This window comes from Oncorhynchus gorbuscha, linkage group LG02 (genome assembly GCF_021184085.1).
Source record: "Oncorhynchus gorbuscha isolate QuinsamMale2020 ecotype Even-year linkage group LG02, OgorEven_v1.0, whole genome shotgun sequence".
NCBI classification, from domain to species: Eukaryota; Metazoa; Chordata; class Actinopteri; order Salmoniformes; family Salmonidae; genus Oncorhynchus; species Oncorhynchus gorbuscha.
The window spans coordinates 79109028-79133916 of record NC_060174.1 but is presented as its reverse complement, the minus strand read 5'-3'; positions in this window follow the sequence as shown (position 1 = coordinate 79133916).

Genomic DNA, 24889 nt, shown 5'->3' with positions numbered 1-24889 from the left:
TTCCAGTCTCTCTGGCTTAATTAAGAGAACGAGGCACTATAAACAGTTATTAATTTGTAGATTTGTGGCACAAAAGATACATCTCCAAACGTTGACAACCAAACAAAATTCAATATCACTTTTGCAGTACAGTAAAAAGCCTATTACTGTAACGTGTCGACAAGTTAACAAATTATATGTTGGATTCACGTCTCCAAATTAACCAAAAATAAAAGCTAAAGAAAAGGATTAAGCCAGTAGCTCAGATGAAACTATCCAAGAATTTGTTAAATGTTAATATTTTGTAGCGTTGTTAACCAAACACAATTCAATATTACTTTTGTAAAACAGTAAATAACTTAAAATTAAGGCTATCTTACAAAGTGACGTAACAATATTTATTCAACCTTAAAATGACTAACAAATCCATCGCCACATTTGGGGGTTACTGTAAATAAACGTCTTCTTATGTAATCATAGAAAGCGTGCATGTTCAAGATAGCACGCAAAAGTCGCACGTCTGTGGAGATCTTCACAGTTGCTATAATAATATGCACGGTGTACTTTTAACAAGTTAAGCACAGTGATAACATATTCTATTCCCATTTGAACTTTGTTGTGCTTTTAAATGGTTGAAAGCGCAGTGATGACACATTTAGATGACAACTTTAGATGACAACCAAAAATCAGACGTTGTTTTTCCATTGGAATGTGGATGTGCTTTTATGTGATAACCCATTCGGAATTCAACAAACGTTTGAATTCCAAATGTATTTTTGAGTGGGTGAATAAAGGTTGAAATCTCATTGATCAACGTCTCAACCAAATATTACACAAATGTCAATGTTGACATGACATGGTTTGCACATTGGGTTATGACACATCAAGCCTTGTACATTATAGATAATCACATTCTTCAATAGTTACATAGCTTCCATGAGACGTAGGATCTTAATAAATGTTTCCAAATGCTAGTTTGACCACTTAGTTTTATTGCTTGAATTGTTGAACATGCCATTTTATTGTAAAAGAATAAAGATGTAGTAATAACCACATATAAAAGCCTATGAAGGAGAGTTTATAGTACCACAAACCCTGTTCGGTAGAGATGTTAGCCTTATTATGTGTGTTTAAGATGCCGTTTCCTCCTGAGAAAGTCCTGCTGTACACTCTTAGAAAAAAGGGTTATTCAGCTGTCCACATAGGATAACCCTTTTTGGTTCCATGTAGAACCCTCTGTGAAAAAGGTTGTACATGGAACCAAAAACAGTTCTAATTGGATACAAAAGAGTTCTACCTAGAACCAACAAGGGTTTTTCAAAGGGTTCTCCTATGGCAACTGCCCAAGAACCCTTTAAGGTTTTAGATAGCACTTTTTTTTTTAAGAATGTCATGTAGCTGTAACATGTTCCACAAAGTAAACTAAGGCTTGTGACGGTATGGGGCTTGCGAACCTGGGAGCAACTGTGTTACAAGGCACTCTATGCCTAGGGTACCTCATTCCTGTGTACATCATTTGTACCAATAGAAATCTTGTGTGTGTTGTCTCAGGAACTGTGTGTGTGTGATGGTGTGTGTGTGTGTTGTCTTAGTATAACTGCATTTTCACTGCTGTTGACTCTAGTCTACCTGACTCACCCAGGGTCCCATGATGATATGTTTAGATGCCCGGGGCATAATAATATTCTCCTCTAATTGCCCTCAGCTTTCTCCATGTTAATTATTTAAGGTCAGCGAGGTCAGGAGCATTTGTTATTTTCATCCTATTCCTCCAACCATAGAGAGAGAGGGAGTGAGAGAGGAAAAGAGAAAGAGAGCGAGAATGTGTGCGTGTGAGAGAGCGAGAGCAACGGAGCGAGAGAGCGAAGGAGGGAGAGAGAGAGAGAGTGGTCATCTCCATCCTTATTAGACTCCTGCAATCATCTGATGATTAATATTCATCAGTTGGACAAGCCAGAGCACCAGCCAGCCAGGTGCCGTACTGACTGCTTAGAAACTATTCTACCTGGGCCTACATGGTGTATACATTATTGAAATCAACTGAGAAGTCGAAGGACATAATGCTCCCCCACACATGTTGTTAAGTCATCATGGGATGTTAATTGCTTAATTCACTCAGGAACCACACCTGTGTGGAACCACCTGCTTTCAATACAATTTAAATCCCACATTATTTTGGCAGTTACCTGTATATAGACAGTATATAGAGAGAGAGCAGGCCAGTCTGCCATGTCCACGGCCTACCGTGATTAATGGAAGGTGACTCCACAGAGCAGAAAAAGAGAGATGTCAGAGGAGAGAGAGACTAACAGACATGGCATCCACCAGCTCCATATTAACCTCCACTGCAGCACAGATGACAGCAACAACATCAATGACAGCGAAAGAAAAGCCACATTCAACCATGTCAGTACAGCGAGAAACCAGGTATAAAAAGGTAGTGGAGTTGATTATGAAATATGATGTGCCCTTGTAGTGGGTTTATGTTGCAATGAAATCTCGGAAACTCAGAACTAAAATCTTGCATAATTGCATTGGATGGTCTATTTGTATTTGTATTTATTATGGATCCCCATTAGCTGCTGCCAAGGCAGCATCTACTCTTCCTGGGGTCCAGCATATTAACGCAGTTATACATTTTTGTAAACATTACAATACATTCATAACAGCTTTCACAACACACTTTGTGAGTGCCCTCTGGCCCCTACTCCACTACCACATATCTACAACACAAAACCCATGTGTACATCTGTATAGTACATACTGTATGTTATCATGTGTGTGTCTGCATGTGTCTGTGCCTATGTTTGTGTTGCTTCACAGTCCCCTCTGTCCCATAAGGTACATTTGTATCAGTTTTTTAATCACATTTTACTGCTTGCATCTGTTACTTAATGTAGAATAGAATATGTACAGTAGTCATGGCTCCATGTAGTACTGTTTGCCTCCCATAGTCTGTTCTGGACTTGGGGTCTGTGAAGAAACCTCTGGTGGAATGTCTTGTGGGGTATGCATGGGAGTCTGAGCTGTGTGCCAGTAGTTCAAACAGACAGCTCGGTGCATTCAACATGTCAATACCTCTCACAAATACAAGTAGTGATGAAGTCAATCTCTCTTCCACTTTGAGCCAGGAGAGATTGACATTCATATTATTAATGTTAGCTCTCTGTGCACATCCAAGGGCCAGTCATGCTGCCCTGTTCTGAGCCTATTGCAATTCTCCTAAATCCCTCTTTGTGGCACCTGACCACACGACTGACCAGTAGTCCAGGTGCAACAAAACTAGGGCCTGTAGGACCTGCCTTGTTGATAGTGCTGATAAGGAGTTAGAGTAAGGCTTTATTATGGACAGACTTCTCCCAATCTCAGCTACACTGTTGAATCAATATGTTTTGACCATGACAGTTTACAGTCCAGGGTTACTCCAACCAGTTTAGTCACCTCAACTTCCACATTATTTATTACAATATTTAGTTGAGGTTGAGGGTTTAGTGAATGATTTGTCCCAAATACAATGCTTTTACTTTTAAATATATTTAGGACTAACTTATTCCTTGCCATTCACTCTAATTCCTGATTATGTTGGAGAGGATTCCATTAAATAACACCTTCTGTGTTCTGTTAGACAGGTAACTCTTTATCCACAATATAGCAGGGGTCCAAAGCCATAACACACATCTTTCCAGCAGCAGACTATGATCGATAATGTCAAAAGCCGCACTGAAGTCTAACAAAGCAGCCCCCATGATATTTTATCAATTTCTCTCAACCAATCATCAGTCATTTGTATATGTGCTGTGCTTGTTGAATGTCCCTCGCTATAAGTGTGCTGAAAGTCTGTTTTCAATCTGTTTACTGTAAAATGGCATTGTATCTGGTCAAACACCATTTTTTCCAAAACTTTACTTAGGGTTGGTAACAGGCTGATTGGTCAGCTATTGGAGGCTAGTAAAGGGGGCTTTATTATTCTTACGTAGTGGAATGACTTTTGCTTCCCTCCAGGCCTGAGGGCACAAACTTTCTAGTAGGCTTAAATTGAAGATATGGCAAATAGGAGAGGCAATATTGTCCGCTATTATCCTCAGTAAAAGTTGTCAGGTTTTGTCATTGTTGATAGACAACAATCATGTTTTCACCTCTTCAACACTCACTTTACAGAATTCAACATTACAGTGCTTGTCTTTCATAATTTTTGTCAGATATACTATACTGTATGTGTAGTGTCAGCGCTGGTTGTTGGCATGTCATGTCTAAGTTTGCTAACCTTGCCAATGAAACAATCATTAAAGTAGTTATCAGTCGGTTTTGTGATGAATGAGCCATCTAATGAATGATGGAGCTGAGTTTGCCTTTTTCCCCAAAATGTAATTTAATGTGCTCCAAAGCGTTTGTAATGGCATTATTTATGTCATTATCTTTGTTTTATAGTGTAGTTTCTTCTTTTTATTCAGTTTTGTCACGTGATTTATCAATTTGCAGTATGTTTGCCAATCGGTTGTGCAGCAAGACTTATTTGCCATTAATTTTGCCTCATCCCTCTCAACCATACAATTTTTCAATTCCTCATCATTCCACATTCCATTGCTTAATGATTCCATTCAATTTCTTAGGGATTTAACAGTTTTTACAGTCATTTTTCTAATGGGTACATGCTTACTAGTAACTGGGATAAGCAATTTCATAAATGTATTAAGTGCAGCATCTGTTTGCTCCTCATTACACACCAGGGACCAGCAAATACTATTTACATCAAGAACATAGGAATCACTACAAAACTTATTTCATGACCTCTTATACACTATATTAGGCCCAGCCTTTGGAACTTTGGTTTTCCTAGATAAGGCTAATATATTGTGATCACTACAGCCGATGGCTCTGGATTCTGCTTTCAAGCTCATTTCTGCAGCATTAGTACAGATGTGATCAATACATGTTGATGATTTCATTCCTGTGCTGTTTGTAACTACCCTGGTAGGTTGACTGATAACCTGAACCAGGTTGCAGGCACTGGTTACAGTTTGAAGCTTTTTCTTGAGTGGGCAAAGTTTGGGGGGGGTGGGGTATGACAAAAGATACTAAAGAGACTACTGAAACTAAACGGAAACAGAAACTAAACAGAAACTCTCAGCCAAAGCATGGGCCAAATGTCCCCTCCCCTTCTGAAATTCGATTAATGCGAACACCTCTGAAGTCGTGATTTGTCCAAATGATCAGCAAACAAAGTTTATCATTAGTCATCACAACCCACAGTCTGTTGACAGACGCTACGATACCGTCCTATTTGTTACGTGTCTGTCCCTGAAAAATACTTGTGTTTGATTCATGATTAGTTCATTGTTGGTTGCCTAATCACACAGAAATCTTCAGTGCGTGCTGGCCCAACCCGGTCTCAGAGAATTTCATATTATTTTGTACTCAAATCAGGGACACTCTATATAGCATATGTTATGTTTCAAATGATACAGTATGTTATGAATTACAATTCGTATTATATGTTATGAATTTGCAAACCTTCTGTCACGAAGTTCGGGCGGCGTTCGGCGTTGTCTTGTCTTCCTTCACACCTGGTTCCAATCCCATCAATTACATGTCCTTGTCGGAGATGGTTTGATTGTATGTTATGTGCAAGCTATGTTTTGGTGTGCGACTGGTTTTGTACCCACTTATTATTTTGTACATTTTGGTTTTCGGAGTTTTGTAAGCACTTATTAAAGTACTTTTACACCACTGAGTAACAGTACATATGAAGATGAAAAATATTCAGGGCTACTGTACATATTAATGTACATATTAATGTACATATTAATGTATAAATTATTGTTGATAACAAGTCTAGGTTGGAACTGTTGCTGTTAAATACAAGCAATTATTTTCATTCTGAACTGGAATAATCTTATTGAAGCTAGATGCTTTGAGGTGAACTCAGTTCTGGGTTGCTCATTTACAGGAGGAATTTCACAACAAAAAGGGAGATAACGTGGAGATTAGGAATAAATATATTTATTAACTGAAGTAATGTAAATACAATTGACAATGGTGTGTGTAGTCAGTAGTGTAAGTGAGTGGTTGCGTGCATTAATGTGACAATGAGGGGTGTTGAAAGGTGCCAAAGCAAACATCCACAAAAATGCCACAACCAAACTAACTGTGTCAGCATGGAGAGGGTCTCCTCAATGAATGGGGAAGAAGTGCATTTATCCTGGGACACACCAGGGTCCAGGTGTCCCATGTTGCTGACGACCCCCCCCCCCCCCCATAAAACCAGGAACCAACAAGGACCCCAGAACACCATACCAGTCACAAACAAAATACTGCCCTGGAACCTAGAGGAGCAACCGAGAGGAGCAACCACTAGGTAAATCTGAGTCACCTTCCCAGAGCCAACTTTCCCCTGAGAGCTTTCCTTCCCAGAGCCAACTTTCCCCTGAGAGCTTTCCTTCCCAGAGCCAACTTTCCCCTGAGAGCTTTCCTTCCCAGAGCCAACTTTCCCCTGAGAGCTTTCCTTCCCAGAGCCAACTTTCCCCTGAGAGCTTTCCTTCCCAGAGCCAACTTTCCCCTGAGAGCTTTCCTTCCCAGAGCCAACTTTCCCCTGAGAGCTTTCCTTCCCAGAGCCAACTTTCCCCTGAGAGCTTTCCTTCCCAGAGCCAACTTTCCTCTGAGAGCTTTCCTTCCCTAACCAACTGTCACCACTCTTGTTGCAACTTGATTTTTGCACGCTCCAAATCCTGTTTAAATGTCAATTCCTTTTCATACAACTAGAGCATGATCGTGTAAAGTAACCGAAGCAGTTATTTCTGTTGTTCAAAAGAAAGACCACTGGTGTAACAGATGGGGCGGCCATTGTAAGGAAACGGGAGACAGTGAATCGTTGTCAGAGGCTGCCCCAATGGTAACTTCAAGAATACCTCTCCATCAGATTGGCTTTCAATATCAACCTAACAGAATTTTAGGCATTTATCACTCATTTCAATCTTGTAGTGTTCAGTGATCTTGAACAGCTGTTCTTCAGTACATAATCTAACAGTTGCTCTGATGGAAAGCAAATGAACTTATCTACATTCGGCACCATAGTCACAAGTGAATACAAAAAATATATATTGCGCTTCACCTCTGCTGAGCACACCAGACCACAAGAGAATTGACAAACACACTGGGCACCACAGAAGAGAGATGAGATACACATGCAGCTTCCCCAAAACCTACAATAACTCAACCCTAGTCTACATGCAGATTTGCAGTGGGTAATTATGCACTGTAGCCCGCTGGCAAGGAAAGAAAAATACCCAGCAAGCTGGGAGATTCGCCCCCAAACCCCAGATGTGCCCCCAAGACAACTGCTCAGTCCACAGACACCACACAAATAAACAAAATAACCATGACCAACATATTCCAAAGTGAAACATCGCTAAGACAAACAGGGGGAAAAGAAAGGCTATAGCTCCAGGTAGCAAATGTCACTACCCTACCCAAATCTCCCACTGAGGTACACAGCCGATTGTCCTCAACTCCTCAGACCGATGTCCCAACAGCGAGTAGAATAAGAGACTCCAGCCTGGGCAGGTGCCTGGAAACCTACCAATGCAGCACACAACCAACTATCCACCGCAGTGGCAAGTTTACTAAAAAAACAGAGTGTTACGAGAATTATGTTCTCAATGTTCAAAACCCAAATCAATTAAACTACTCAGTCTGCCACCCAGAATTTGTAAGATACTGGTTGAATGAAACAGACGGAGGCCCAGCTATGATAGTCAAAATGTTTATTCACGAGAGCACTAGTCCGTTGTACAAAACCATTCATTTTATACTGGCTCCTTACGCACTTACATTCACACACATACAGTAGGTATCCTATGCACATACTTTCACACACATACAGTAGGTATCCTATGCACATACTTTCACACACAAACAGTAGGTATCCTATGCACATACTTTCACACTATTATATATGTATCACTATCCAGCCGACAAAGATTAGGGAGACCGTGAGAAGCACTCCCTGTCCTCCCCCAAGATTAGGGAGACCGTGAGAAGCACTCCCTGTCCTCCCCCAAGATTAGGGAGTGTGAGAAGCACTCCCTGTCCTCCCCCAAGATTAGGGAGACCGTGAGAAGCACTCCCTGTCCTCCCCTAAGATTAAGGAGACCGTGAGAAGCACTCCCTGTCCTCCCCCAAGATTAGGGAGAACGTGAGAAGCACTCCCTGTCCTCCCCCAAGATTAGGGAGACCGTGAGAAGCACTCCCTGTCCTCCCCCAAGATTAGGGAGACCGTGAGAAGCACTCCCTGTCCTCCCCCAAGATTAGGGAGACCGTGAGAAGCACTCCCTGTCCTCCCACAAGATTAGGGAGACCGTGAGAAGAACTCCCTGTCCTCCCCCAAGATTAGGGAGACCGTGAGAAGCACTCCCTGTCCTCCCCCAAGATTAGGGAGACCGTGAGAAGCACTCCCTGTCCTCCCCCAAGATTAGGGAGACCGTGAGAAGCACTCCCTGTCCTCCCCCAAGATTAGGGAGACCGTGAGAAGCACTCCCTGCCCTCCCCCAAGATTAGGGAGACCGTGAGAAGTACTCCCTGTCCTCCCCCAAGATTAGGGAGACCGTGAGAAGCACTCCCTGTCCTCCCCCAAGATTAGGGAGACCGTGAGAAGCACTCCCTGTCCTTTCCCTAATCTCTAGCCAGGTCGGCATCAAACTTTGCTCAAACAGTCTGTGTTTAAGATACTATAAAGACATATTGTACAGATATATTGTTTTACCTTAATTCTGACTAAAACTACACACATAATTTATTATAACTTTACATTTACATTACATTTAAGTCATTTAGCAGACGCTCTTATCCAGAGCGACTTACAAAACTACACAAAACCATCAGATAATAATTGTATGATTCTAATCAATTTCATACAGTTATAAGGTATCAGAGTGGAATTATTTAATCATTGTCTTCCAACATTTAAATGACTTTAACACAGAGGCACCCAATACTGGGCACCAAACATTACAACTCAAAAAACAGCTGTAACAAAAGATGCAAACAAAGCACCTACAGAGTTTAACATTAACTCCACGTTTTCACCCAAACACAATACACATACTAGTTAGCCCAACGACATTGGTATTTGTCCTTCGTAATGCAAGAATTTGCTATATGCCAAAATTTATAGGAACCAACCTTCAGATCCCGGAAGAGCCCCAACTTGTCACAAATCGGCTCAAAGTCCGTAACAAAAAGGGAGACAACGTGGAGATTAGGAATAACAAAAAAATATTTATTAACTGAAGTAAGGTAAATACAATTAGCAATGGTGTGTGTGTAGTCAGTAATGTAAGTGAGTAGTTGCTTGCAGTAATGTGATAATGAGGGGTGTTGAAAGGTGCCAACGCAAACAAAACAGCCACAAAAATTCCACAACAAAACTCTAACAGTGTGTCTGCATTGAGAGGGTCTCCTCAATGAATGGGGAAGATGTGTATTTATCCCGGGACACACCCGGCCCAGGTGTTTCCCATGTCGCTGACGACCCTCCCAGATCCGCCCACTGACATCCTATTAAGGACTACAAGAGCAAAAAGAAAGAATTCGGCAGACAAAGTGGGAGGGTCGTCACATGCCTGACTGAGAAAGCATTAGACGTTCTGATCAAGTTTGGCACCACATACCTACAGTTGAAATCGGAAGTCGGTTAGGACATCTAATTTGTGCATGACACAAGTACGGTAATTTTTCCAACAATTTACAGACAGATTATTTCACTTATAATTCAATGTATCACAATTCCAGTGGGTCAGACGTTTATATATACTAAGTTGACTGTGCCTTTAAACAGCATGGAAAATAATGGCTTTAGAAGATTCTGATAGGCTAATTGACATCATTTGAATAAATTTGAGATGTACCTGTGGTGTACCTGTGGATGTATTTCAAGGTCTACCTTCAGGTCTACCTTCAAACTCAGTGCCTCTTTGCTTGCCATCATGGGAAAATGAAAAGAAATCAGCCAAGTCCTCAGAAAGAAATTGTAGACCTCCACAAGTCGTTCATTCTTGGGAGCAATTTTCAAAAGCCTTAAGGTACCACGTTCATCTGTACAAACAATAGTATGCAAGTATAAACACCATGGGACCATGCAGCTGTCATACCACTCAGGAAAGAGACTTGTTCTGTCTCCTAGAGATGAACGTACTTTGGTGCAAAAAGTGCAAATCTGTCCCAGAACAACAGCAAAGGACCTTGTGAAGATGCTGGAGGAAACAGGTATAAAAGTATCTATATCCACAGTAAAACGAGTCCTATATTGACATACCCTGACAGGCCGCTCAGCAAGGAAGAAGCCACTGCTCCTAAACCGCCATTAAAAAAAAGCCAGACTACGGTTTGCAACTGCAAATGGGGACAAAGATTGTACTTTTTGGAGAAATGTCCTCTGGTCTGATGAAACAAAAATAGAACTGTTTGGCCATAATGACCATCGTTGTGCTTGGGGGGAAAGGGGGAGGCTTACAAGCCAAAGAACACCATCCCAACCGTGGTGCACGGGGGTGGCAGCCTCATGTTGTGGGGGTGCTTTGCTGCAGGGGGGGCTGGTGGACTTCACACAATAGATTTTTTTTTTTAACCAGGCAAGTCAGTTAAGAACATATTCTTATTTTCAATGACGGCCTGGGAACAGTGGGTTAACTGCCTGTTCAGGGGCAGAACGACAGATTTGTACCTTGTCAGCTCAGGGGTTTGAACTCGCAACCTTCCGGTTACTAGTCCAACGCTCTAACCACTAGGCTACGCTGCCGCCCCGATGGCATCTAGGTAAGGACAATTATGTGGATATATTGAAGCAACATCTAAAGACTTCAGTCAGGAAGCTAAAGCTTGGTAGCAAATGGGTATTCCAAATGGACAATGACCCCAAGCATTCTTGTTATGGCAAAATGGCTTAAGGACAACAAAGTCAAGGTATTGGAGTGGCCATCACAAATCCCTGACCTCAATCCTACAGAAATATTGTGGGCAGAACTGAAAAAGAGTATGCGAGCAAGGAGGCCTACAAACCTGACTCAGTTACACCATCTATGTCAGGAGGAATGGGCCAGTATTCACCCAATTTATTGTGGGAAGCTTGTGGAAGGCTACCCAAAATGTTTGTCCCAAGTTAAACAATTAAAAACAATTAAAAAGGCAATGCTACCAAATACTAATTGAGTGTTTGTAAACTTCTGACCCACTGGGAATGTGATGAAATAAATAAAAGCTGAAATAAATCATTCTCTCTATTATTCTGACATTTCACATTCTTAAAAACAAGTGGTGATCCTAACTGACCTAAGACAGGGAATGTTCACTACGATTAAATGTCAGGAATTGCGACAAACTGAGTTTAAATGTATTTGGCTAAGGTGTTTGTAAACTTCCGACTTCAACTGTATACAAGTCAACTCTGTTATACTTTAAAAAAAACAAGTACAGAAACAGACTCAATGCTGAGCATGACCCCAGGGTTGCCCTGTCAAATACTGAGCCCAGAATAGACCTGCTTGTTGAAAACTACAACCATCCTCACACCTCTCATTATGACTGTGTGTGTGTGTGTGTGTGTGTGTGTGTGTGTGTGTGTGTGTGTGTGTGTGTGTGTGTGTGTGTGTGTGTGTGTGTGTGTGTGTGTGTGTGTGTGTGTGTGTGTGTGTGTGTGTGTGTGTGTGTGTGTGTGTGTGTGTGTGTGTGTGTGTGTGTGTGTGTGTGTGTGTGTGTGTGTGTGTGTGTGTGTGTGTGTGTGTGTGTTTTCTGGTCTACGTCTGTGTGATGTGATGATTTTATTCCAGTTCAGAGTAAAAATTAAACATGAATTGCTATGTATATGGATATTTCATTCCATTTTGTTTTTGTCTGTATTGCATTTGGTTAGGGCATAAGGGCAATAAAATGTACTGATATTTATGTATAGTTGCATGTTTTCATAAGCTTGGGTCCCAGGAAAGCACATAATTTCTAACTTGACTCCCAGGCTGAAAATGTTTATGAATCCCTGTGCTAGGTTGTTGCAAAGTAGCTAAAAAGTAGCTAATTAGCTATAATTCTAAAGTTGTCCCTGATGAGATTCGAACTTGCAAACTTTGGGCTGCTAGACATTCACGTTATACCCCCACACATCCACCCTACTTTAATTTTAGCCTGAAGTAACCATCTGTAACCATTCAAAATGTAACATATCATACTAATTTGAGTGTTCCAGATTTACCTTCACTATGTTACGTCTATTCTATGACACCAGGCTTGGCTGGGCAGATACTCCCTTTAAACATTTTGCACAAATTTCCAAATGCTGTGTGTTCTTTATGTGTGAGTGTGTTAATGCCTTGGCCAATGGATTATTGGGTTTTGAATTTACAACTAAACTCTTAATTGTAGAGAGGGAATCAGTGTTGCATGATATCTGGAGAATGAAGCAGTAAACGTACTGTAATGTGATGGAGATTCTGATTGAATTCCTATGTGATCTGGGAAGCTGTAATTTTCCATATCTAAGCATGTTTTCATCAGCAGTGTTTATTAGGCAGGTGGTTCCACGAATAGGGTGCCTTTTGAGTGCCTTTGGTATTTTAAGTAGAAATTTGGAACCAATATTGAATTTTAAAAGCCTGTTATATTTAATGAAGTGCCCTTTAAAATGAACCACATTGAATATTCAGTATGAATAAAGACTTGCTAAAGTGCCCAAAATCTTCATTTTGATATGTCCCTCATCATGTTTTTCCATGATACACTGTTATGTGAAATGAACTCATTTTATATATGGAGAAACTATTCCTTTTTAAAACATTTTTTTTTAGGATAACACGTCAACCCTGTTACCCATAGACAGAGGCTGGAAATATTTTAACAATTGCATTTAATTACCCCTCCCTGTTGCACACAACAAGCTTCCATTCCCCCTGTCATAAGGGGATTTATCACAGATTTAAGTCAACCCTGTTACAGTCAACCCGGTTACTTTATTTGGCACTTATTACACTTAACTATAGTCATTTTATTTAACGTCTTGATGGAAATGTGTTTTTCGTAGATCCCAACTCCCCCTGAGACACCCTCTGAGTGGAACGCACTCTATTGTTGTACTGACCCAGGCACCAAATGATAGACAACAGACTGAAACAGGGAGTGACTTCCTGGACGTGTCCAATAAGGAATAGGCTCATTGTTTTTGTTGTTCACTGCAATTTTATATATTTTTTATTCTGTTGTGTGACCTAATGAACCCAAACCAGCCAGCAGTGTTCATTATAATCTATCCATATTGTCTCTCGTGTCCACTAGACTAACGAAGATGAACACATTTCCCTTGCTCCTCTAATGTAAAAACACAGTGTTGATTAATCATCTTGATAGTTCCCCTGACCCTTAATAAAACCACTCTAATACATTACCAGATGACTTGATGATATTTATATCCATTACGATATGAGACAGACACAACCATTCATAAATTAACAATTAGGCTGACATGTTTGTCAGAATTCCATTTCCCAACTGCCTCCCTCTCCCCGTCCGTGTGCATCTGTGGTGCCAATGACACGAGTCATTAGTCAGGGTTGTATGTGTGCGTGTGTGTGTACACAGCCAAGCTCTCTGTCTCTGATTCTATCTGACATCAAATGGGGGTGAAATACACTTGCACATCCAAATCCATCCAACAAGACATTATTTATCATTTCATCATCCATATGCCTTCTATTTCATAAGTTGTTTAACAGTGATCTACTGCTGAAGAACTCTGAAGTGTTAAGGTGCTTTGTTTTATTGCAGATAAATCCCACCTCAGTGAGAACATGTATCTCACGATTAGTAATGTTGTAACTAGACACAAAGCCTTGTTTTTGTTTTTGATGTTGTGTTGTTTTCCTTAACCAACCAACAGTGATATCGCTCTGGGTCTCATTAAGCCTCTCTGTAACAGATTTGGCTGCGGTGCCATTTGAGCGTTTCACCTCCCTTCCTTTTCTATTAGCACTTCCATTCATGTTGTGCTTGTGGTTAAATGATAATCATCACACTCTCACATTTCTGCCATCGCTGGTGGAATTACAAACACCCAGTCAGGAAGTACCATGCTTCTCATAATTCACTTTTTGTATACTACGCTAGTAAAAAGGCTCAAACATGCCGCTAAACTTGTTTTTTAAATGGACCAGCAAGTATGCTTTGTTTCAGCGATGCAAAAGCAGGATTTTATTGGCTTATGATTTACTTTATAATAATGTTGACCATACAGTGCTTGATTTCTGACATTCAACATAACAGCACCTAGTTCTATATAAAAGCATACTGTATATAAACATTTGTAAACATGTATAATGGTAATTACTAAGAGGGGGAAAGCTTTCAGGAGGGATAATGTGTTTTTATGGCGTATCCCTTGGCGTTAGTGTCCATGATGATGGGTGGATGTGTACTAAGTGCAGACTGGAGAAGTAGGAGGTGGGAGGCAGGAGGTAGCTGGCAGCTGGCCCAGTGCCAGGCCCAGGGGGTGCCAGGGGGACAATCCCAACCCGTCATCATCTCCGGGGGGTTCCACCTGCTGTTGTTCTGGGGGAAAACTGTCTCTCCATCTCCCCTTCTCTCCCACTCTCGCTCTCTTCACCTCTCTCCCTCTCTACCTCCATCTAGCATCATCTATGGGTTCCACCTGCTGTTGTTCTGGGGGAAAACTGTCTCTCCATCTCCCCTTCTCTCCCACTCTCGCTCTCTTCACCTCTCTCCCTCTCTACCTCCATCTATCATCATCTATGGGTTCCACCTGCTATTGTTCTGGGGGAAAACTGTCTCTCCATCTCCCCTTCTCTCCCACTCTCGCTCTCTTCACCTCTCTCCCGCTCTACCTCCATCTATCATCATCTATGGGTTCCACCTGCTGTTGTTCTGAGGGAAAACTGTCTTTCCATCTCCCCTTCTCCTCGTCCCTTCCTCTCTTTACCTCTCTCCCTCTCTACCTCCATCTATCATCATCTATGGGTTCCACCTGCTGTTGTTCTGGGGGAAAACTGTCTTTCCATCTCCCCTTCTCCTCGTCTCTTCCTCTCTTTACCTCCACCTGTTATCTCTGCTCACCTGTCTTGCTTATTGTCAGGCAGTGTTGCCAGGTGTTGTCATTGTCAGTTGAATGTATAATGAGATCACTATGAACTGTTTATGATCTCACATTGAGGTTTTGGGAGGTTTTATATGTCAATATTATATATGTCATGTTCGTTTGTATAGACGGACCAAGGTATGTTGAGTTCCACATAATATTTAATAGTGAAACTTAGCAAAACAAACAATAAACAAACAAACGAAACAACAAACCGTGACAACAGAGGTGTTACATACACTAACTCAAAACAATATCCCATAAAACACAGGTGGAGAAATGCTACTTAAGTATGATCCTCAATTAGAGACAACGATAGCCAGCTGCCTCTACCTGGGAATCATACCAAAACACTAACATAGAAAAAACCAACTGGAACCCCACATAGAAAATATAAATTAGACTAAATCCCTAGTCACGCCCTGACCTACTCTTGTCAGGACCCGGTTACGAACCCGGGTCTCCGGAGTGAAAAACAGTCACTAAACCAACTGAGCCACGAATAGTGAGCAGACCCCAGAAGATGAGGCAGACACAGCAGTACTTGAGACGGTGTATTTAATGAAGTAAAAATTGAAGTTCTTCAGGAAAACATGTAACTCCACAACCTCAAAAGGAATTCCACAAGAACAAAGGCAATCCTCCAAGACAAAAAGGCAAATCCACAAGGTGGAAGGCACAGCACAAAAAGCCTCAAAAGATACTCAAGAACAAACAAACAAGAACAAAAAACAGAACTCCACAAGAGTCCACCGGGATCAACAAGAGCTCACAGAGTACTAGGGCTGGGTGCTAACATACAAACACAGAGCAAAGAACTGAGTAAAACAAAGGGTTTAAATACAATCAGGGGAAACGAGGCACAGGTGCAAATAATAATGGGGATCAAGGGAAAACAAAAGGTCAAAAGGCACAATGGGGGGGATCTAGTGACCAAAAACCGGAACAACCCTGGCCAAATCCTGACAACTCTACCATAGAAAATGAAGGCTTCCTATGGTCAGGACGTGACAATATCATATAAAACCCTCATGCTGAAAACATTGTAATAATCACTCTCTGTTATCCTTACCTAGCCTGCTTTGTGATTCAGCTATACTCTGATTGACAGAAATGTCAGAGATTGTGTGACACACTGGTACTTACTGTATCATATCAGTCTGATGACATCTGACAGATTGCAGCTAGCTAAATTACTCATACAGGCTATATAAGGATAGCACACAGAACGTTTTGTGATAAGTATAATGATGATATTGACACATCAAAACATTAGGATGCACACAAAATAGTTTGTGGAGCTAGTAACTTGTGTGTGTGAAATGCAGAAAACAAGGAGTATTTGCAGTGCCCCTGTAGCAGGCTATAGTCAGGGGCTTTTGTCTAGTGCAGTCCCTTTCCATTATCTCCTAAACGGCCACAGCGACGGTTGTAGATTTAGTTTCCCAAGGGTTCATTGCTTTGCATGTATACATCCATACCCCAACATGCCACATCCCTCCGAGGTTTCACCTCCAACTGATAGCCGTGGCAGAATCGAAAAGGTGATGCCCAAAATTGGTCCAATTCCCATTTTATATAGTGGCTTTTGTTTTCTATTGTATTCCATTATGGGAGGCTCGCTTTCGAAGCTCAATGGCCACTGATATCCTGCCAGAGCCCATCAGATTCAAAAGGTTATCCCCTCTTCTCTCCTCCAGATAACAGCAGAGCCCTTTCACTGGGCTTTTAAACACTTCTATGGTGACTTATCTATCACCAGCATGGCCTGTCCACACTAATCCATTTCAGCCCCACTCCTCTCTCTCGCCCTCCAACCCTATTATTGATAAAGTGCTGCTGTTTTATATGAGACGTGAGCGCAGAAAAACAGGTCTTAAGGGAAATATCTTGTTTTTATCCTGAGGGATTATAAGGCAGGGGATATTTCATTCGATTTTTATGGCGTTTTATTTAAGGTGCGCTAACGTCATTTTCTCTCTCCATTTCCCAAATTTCACACAACATATAGCAATACATTACACCCCCATACACAGATTGAATGTGTTGTTATAGGTTCTTTACAATGTGGTTACTCTCTAATGTGCTATAAGTAGTGTACGGTCTGGGTCTCTAGCTTTTCATAAAATACAGCAGGCCTTTATTGACATTTGGCTGTGTCAGTATATTTGGGTAGCCGTGGTCACTGGAGAGAGAGAGAGGCTGTAATCTATGTTGTGTCAGTTCAGTGCCAGATGAAATCCACCTGCTCCTTTGATTAAAAGGAGCCTGAAAGTACAAATCTAATAGAAACTACCGGTCTGGGAGAGAACTGGCTAGCTGTCTCCAATCTGCAGGTGCAATCCTACCCTGGCTTTAATGTAGAGGAGAGGATTATGGGATGGTTGGTGGGTAAAGTGTAAGGTGAAACACCTATCATTAACACCACTTTAAACTATAGTCAAGGCACTCCTCCCTATCAATGAGCTTGGGCAGATTCTGACAAATGATCACTTTCAGCATATGTTTTCATTTGAAGCTTGTCATCTGTGACAGGCAAATCTCATGAAAGCTCTGTAACACAAAATGGGTCTTGTGGAGAGAAAGAGACCGAGAGAGAAAGAGAGATGGAGGGAGAGAGAGAGAGAAAGACAGACAGAGACAGACGGAGACAGAGGTATGTAGAGAAGGGAGAGTGGTAAGGGAACAGCTTGGTTGAGGTGAGGTTGTCCAGTGTCAGCAGGGCCAGCATTGAGCTGCGTCTTGGAAGAGGTAATGCTGTTATCTGATTGTGGCCCTTTAATTGATGTTGACTAATGGACAGTGGATAAGTCTACACATAGCTACACAAAGTCCATGCCATGGTATACAGTGGCTTGCGAAAGTATTCAGCCTCCCTTGGCATTTTGCCTATTTTGTTGCTGTACAACCTGGAATTAAAATAGATTTGGGGGGCGGGGGGGTTAAATCATTTGATTTATACAACATGCCTACCAATTTGAAGATGCAAAATATTTTTGATTGGTAAACAAACAAGAAATATGACAAAAACAGAAAACTTGTGCGTGCATAACTATTAACCCCCCCCACCCCCAAAGTCAATACTTTGTAGAGACATATTTTGTAGCAATTACAGCTGCAAATCTCTTGGGGTATGTCTCTATAAGCTTGGCACATCTAGCCACTGGGATCTTTGCCCATTTTTCAAGGCAAAACTGCTCCAGCTCCTTCAAGTTGGATGGGTTCCACTGGTGTACAGAAATCTTTAAGTCATACCACAGATTTTCAATTGGATTGAGATCTGGGCTTTGACTAGGCCATTTCAAGACATTTAAATGTTTCCCCTTAAACCACTCAGGTGTTGCTTTAGCAGTATGCTTTGTCCTGCTGGAATGTGAACATCTTCCCAGTCTCAAATCTCTGGAAGGCTGAAACAGGTTTCTCTCAAGAATTTCCCTGTATTTAGCGCCATCCATCATTCCTTCAATTCTGACCAGTTTCCCAGTCCCTGCTGATGAAAAACATCCTCACAGCATGATGCTGCCACCACCAAGCTTCACTGAGGATGGTGTTCTCGGGGTGATGCGAGGTGTTGGGTTTGCGCCAGACATTGTGTTTTCCTTTTAGTCTCATCTGACCAGAGTACCTTCTTCCATATGTTTGGGGAGTCTCCCACGTGCCTTTTGGCGAACACCGAACATGTTTGCTTATTTTTTTCATTAAGCAATTACTTTTTTCTGGCCACTCTTCCGTAAAGCCCAGCTCTGTGGAGTGTACGGCTTAAAGTGATCCTATGGACAGATACTCCAATCTCCGCTGTGGAGCTTTGCAGCTCCTTCAGGGCTATTGTTGGTCTCTTTGTTGCCTTTCTGATTTAATGCCCTCCTTGCCTGGTCCGCGATTTTTGGTGGGCGGCCCTCTCTTGGCAGGTTTGTTGTGGTGCCATATTCTTTCAATTTTTTAATAATGGATTTAATGGTGCTCCGTGGCATGTTCAAAGTTTCTGCTATTTTTTTATAACCCAACCCTGATCTGTACTTCTCTACAACTTTCTCCCTGACCTGTTTGGAGAGATCCTTGGTCTTCATGGTGCCTCTTGCTTGGTGGTGCCCCTTGCCTAGTAGTGTTGCAGACTCTGGGGTCTTTCAGAACAGCTGTAGATATACTGAGTGACACTTAGAATGCACACAGGTGGACTTTATTTAACTAATTATGTGACTTTTGAAGGTGACTTTTTGAAGGTAATTGGTTGCACCAGATCTTATTTAGGGGCTTCATAGTAAAGCGGGTGAATATTAATGCACGCACCTAAAATTTTAACTCATTTTTTTGAAACAAGTAACAAACTCATTTTTATTTATTTAATAATATTTTTTTTTCATTTCACTTCACCAACTTGGACTAATCTGTGTATGTCTGTTACATCTGTTGTAATAGGAAAATGCCAAGGGGGATGAATATGTTTTCAAGGCACTGTACAGTCTCTCCCCCAGGTGACATTGATTTGGCTTTAATAGCACCAAATAATGATGGACTGAACTCTGCATGGGGAGTGGTACTGGGTTCTGCATGGTACTGGACTCTGCATAGGGAGTGGTACTGGTGGGGACTGAATGGAAGGGGAGGTTGTAGAGCCTCGTAGGTCCTCCATCTCCCATTGGTGTTTCTCTTGTTCGAGTAACAAAGAATTCCACCACCACCACCACCACAGGATGCAATAACAGTATGGCCAACTGCCACTCAGACATCAATGGCAAAGGAATACCACATCAAATGCCGGCTACTGCTTGATGTGGGTGGCCATTGCATGCAGTTAGAGGAGTTGGGGCAGACAGTGCCATGTTTGCATGCTGGCAGTGAAGGGGGGGGCATAGGAATGCCTTTCAACCTCTCACTCTTGTCGCAATGAGAGACGGTGGCAACACAGCGCATGCGTAAGAATTTGGGGGGATTCTGGGTTCAATGGCAAACTGTACAAAAGAGGTTTTGTAGTTACCACGTACGAGAAAGCTGCACATCAATGGCACTGATTTAAAATAGCTAATTCACCTAGTCTGCATTTCTACTTGTGTGTTACCTGTGTGTGTGTGTGTGTGTGTGTGTGTGTGTGTGTGTGTGTGTGTGTGTGTGTGTGTGTGTGTGTGTGTGTGTGTGTGTGTGTGTGTGTGTGTGTGTGTGTGTGTGTGTGTGTGTGTGTGTGTGTGTGTGTGTGTGTGTGTGTGTGTGTGTGTGTGTGTGTGTGTGTGGCGGGATGGAGGGGCGGACGTCTGTCTCAGTGGTACATCAAATGACTGGGGCGATATAGGTCACTCTCAAGGAAGGATTCAAAGAAACAGGCTGTTCTGTCCTCCCCACAACACAATCAGGCAACCCACAACATGGTTGTGCCCTAGGAGAGGCAGTGTTTAACCTGGGAGGAAATAGCTCATTACTCTCCAAGCATGCCTAATGTTATTATTGCATGCTCCTCCCTCTCGCCCCCGTTCTCTCCATCGGTTCAACCCATCTATGGTGAGCTGCTGAGCTGGCATCCTGAGAGAGAGAGAGAGAGAGAGAGAGAGAGAGAGAGAGAGAGAGAGAGAGAGAGAGAGAGAGAGAGAGAGAGAGAGAGAGAGAGAGAGAGAGAGAGAGTCTCTAGTCTATTCTCATCTCCCAGGTTGTTAATTCTAATGATGATGTGATTTAATTCAGGATCTGATGACTGATGTCTGTCAAGCTGCCTGTGTGTTTGATACATGGTGAGCAGCTGTCGAGTCAGCGTGGGATGAATTTAACGCTCAGCTCGGGAAACAAGGGATAATTGAAATTGATTGCTGAGGAATATGCACACAGCAGTTGGTTGCACGAAAACGTTTAAAAAAAGAAATAGCTATATTTTTCTGTTGCATTTTTATCTTCTCGGTCAGCTGGGGGAGAGAGAGAGACTAGAAAAAAAGAGAATAAATGAGTGAGAGAGAAAGAGGTTTCTCCCCTGTTCAATAAACTGTGGATTAGCATGCACATTTCTCACTCGTTCCGCTGTAAATGGAGCTCCTGATGAGATGAGGCACACCAGTAAATTACCTTGCCTTTGTTTATTCGTTGTTGTTTTTATCCACTTCCTGCAGGCTCCATTTAACATGGAAAGTCTAACTCCCAACGCAGCCGAAATGAGCCATAACAACAGATGATACTTATCTTGATCTCGCAAGTGTTTATTCTCCACATAGAGGTTGATGAGACACCCTAGACTCCATATGACCTTTCATGACCTTCCACTATAAAGAGGCATTATTTAACATTATATTCCAATACGCTATTTAGTACCACATTATACAATCGGCCATGCCTCCTCACAACATACTGCTGACTTTGAAAACCTGAACTTTGCAATAATTCATGAAATAATGTAATTTCTTTCTCACTATGTTGTTCAAAATCCCAACCAACAATTCTAGAGAGAGAGAGAACGTTTTTTTAACGTTACCCATCATGTTGAATACACTGTAATAATCACTCTCTCTTATCCTTAGCTAGCCTGCTGTGTGATTCAGCTACCAGCCCTCTCAGCTATACTCTGATCGACAGCTATGTCAGAAACTGTGTGATACACTGGTACTTACTGTATCATATCAGTCTGATGACTGGCATTTAGCATGTTCTGGAATTAAAGTTAGGAAAACATTCCCGTAATGTCAAACAGAACTTATCCAGAACTTATCTATGTTCTCAGAATATCCAAAATTAATGTTCGATACACGTTTCATGGGATGTAACAAGAACATTCATGTGTCCAGTTTTCTGAGGGTTAGGAGAATATTGCATCAACAGTGCCTTCAGAAAGTATTCACACCTGTTTGCAATAAGGCACTAAAGTAAAACGTCAAAAAATTCGCCTTTTAGCAGGACAATAGTCTAAAACACAAGGCCAAATATACACTAGAGTTGCTTACAAAGATGACATTGAATGTTCCTGAGTGGCCTAGTTACAGTTTTGACTTAAATCAGCTTGAAAATCTATGGCAAGACATGGAAATGTCTGTCTAGCAATGATCAACAACCAACTTGACAGAGCTTGAAGAATATTTCAAAAAATGATTTTGCAGATATTGTACAAAGCAGGTGTGCAAATCTCTTAGAGACGTACCCCAAAAGACAGCAAAAGTCAGATTCTAACATTTATTGACTCAGGCGTGTGATGGTTATGTAAATTAGATATTTCTGTATTTGCTGACATGTTTTCACTTTGTCATTATGGGGTATTGTGTGTAGATGTATAATCTATTTAATAAATGTTGAATTCGGGCTGTAACACACCAAAATGAGGATTGAGTCAAGGGGCATGAATACTTTCTGTAGGCAATGTACTGTAGTGAGGTGCGTACTGACGGCAGACAAGTCAGGCACAGGAGAGCGGAAACTCATTCACAACGGTGTCCTTTAATATCCATTAACCTCTGTCGACAGAACAATACAATAATTGGGTCAAACAAAACCCGGTAAATACCAGCATACCGCTGTATAAGCACTACAAGAAACAATTACCAACAAGGACATGCGGGGCGAACAGAGGGCTAAATACACAACATGTAATTGATGACATTGGAACCAGGTGTGATGGATGACAAGACAAAACCAATGGAAAATGAGAAGTGGATCAGCGATGGCTAGAAGGTCGGTGACTTCGACCTCCGTACGCCGCCCGAACAAGGAGAGGGACCTTAGGCGGAAGTCGTGAAATGTACAGTATATACAGTGCATTCAGCAAGTATTCAGACCCTTTTGACTTTTTCCACATGTTGTTACGTAACAGCTTTATTCTAAAATGGATTAAATGACATTTTCCTCACCATTCTAAATCAAATCCAATTTTATTGGTCACATACACATGGTTAGCAGATGTTATTGCGAGTGTAGCGAAATGCTTGTGCTTCTAGTTCTGACAGTGCAGCAATATCAACAAGTAATCTAACAATTCCACAACAACTACCTAATACACACAAATCTAAGTAAAGGGATGGAATAAGAATATGTACATATAAATGTATGGATGAGCAATGACTGAGCAGCATAGGCAAGATGCAATAGATGGTATAAAATACAGTATACACGTATGGGATGAGTAATTCAAGATATGTAAACATCATTATTAAAGTGTCATTAATAAAGTGGCTAGTGATCTATTTGTTAGAGTCACAAATTATTTCCAGTCTCTATGTAGGCAGCAGCCTCTCTGTGTTAGTGATGGCTGTTTAACAGTCTGATGGACTTGAGATAGAAGCTGTTTTTCAGTCTCTCAGTCCCAGCTTTGATGCACCTGTACTGACCTCACCTTCTGGATGGTAGCGGGGGTGAACAGGCAGTGGCTCGGGTGGTTGTTGTCCACCCAAGCCACAATACACACAATACCCCATAATGATAAAGATAAAACAGGTTTGTGGAAATTTTTGCACATTTATTAAAAATATAAACATAATACATAAGTATTCAGATCCTTTGCTATTAGACTCGAAATTGAGCTCAGGTGCATCCTGTTACCATTGATCATCCTTGAAATGTTTCTCCAACTGATTGGTAAATTCAATTGATTGGACATGATTTGGAAAGGCACACACCTGTCTATATAAGGTCCCACAGTTGACAGGCATGTCAGAGCAAAAACCAAGCCATGAGGTCACAGGAATTGCCTATAGAGCTCTAAGACAGGATTGTGTCACAGGCACAGATCTAGGGAAGGACACCAAAAAATGTAGGCAGGCTCAGTGTCAGGGCAGGCTGAATAGTTTGGCAGGCAGGCTCGAGGTCAGGGCAGGCTGAATGGTTTGGCAGGCAGGCTCGAGGTCAGGACAGGCTGAATGGTTTGGCAGGCAGGCTCGAGGTCAGGGCAGGCTGAATGGTTTGGCAGGCAGGCTCAGTGTCAGGGCCGGCTGAATGGTTTGGCAGGCAGGCTCAGTGTCAGGGCAGGCTGAATGGTTTGGCAGGCAGGCTCAGTGTCAAGGCAGGCTGAATGGTTTGGCAGGCAGGCTCAGTGTCAGGGCAGGCTGAATGGTTTGGCAGGCAGGCTCGAGGTCAGGGCAGGCTGTCCCTCCCCCAATGTGCACCTGGCTGGGGTAGAGTGAGAAAATACTCTAAATAATGTATCGATACTGCATTGTGTAGCTTCACACAGACAAGTTCTTGGTGATATGTTGAAACAGCAGGCCCAGGGAGGAGGAAGACAAAGTGAAGGCACACAGCAAACCTTTTTGTTTAATTTTTACTTGTTTTCACACACACACTTTAATTACCCTTGGGTCCAGTGGACCCGGACACCACATGTGTAATATAAATGTGTAGGGGAGTGCACAGTACGAAAATGTATTATTTTACATGTTCTTCACAGAAAATGCCAATGAGTCTCAGGTTGAAAAATTATTCTTTGTATCATTTCTCTTTTAGTAAACATTGAAAATGGGTCCCACATACACGAAAACCACACAAGGGTTAAACAAAGCAGGCTGCACCATATTATTGTTTTTAAAATGTATGGATAGCCAGGGGCACACTCCAATACTCAGACATCCTTTACAAAAGGTGCATTTGTGTTTAGTGAGTCCGCCAGATCAGAGGCAGAAGGGATGACCATGTGTTGCCTTGATAAGTGAGTGAATTTCACCATTTTCCTGTCCTGCTAAGCATTCAGAACGACTCATTTTGGGTGTCCGGTAAAATGTATGGAGTAAAAAGTACATTCTTTTCTTTAGGAATCTAGTGAAGTAAAAGTAAAAGAAGTCAAAAATATAAATAGTGAAGTAAAGTATAGATACCCCAAAGAACTACTTATGTAGT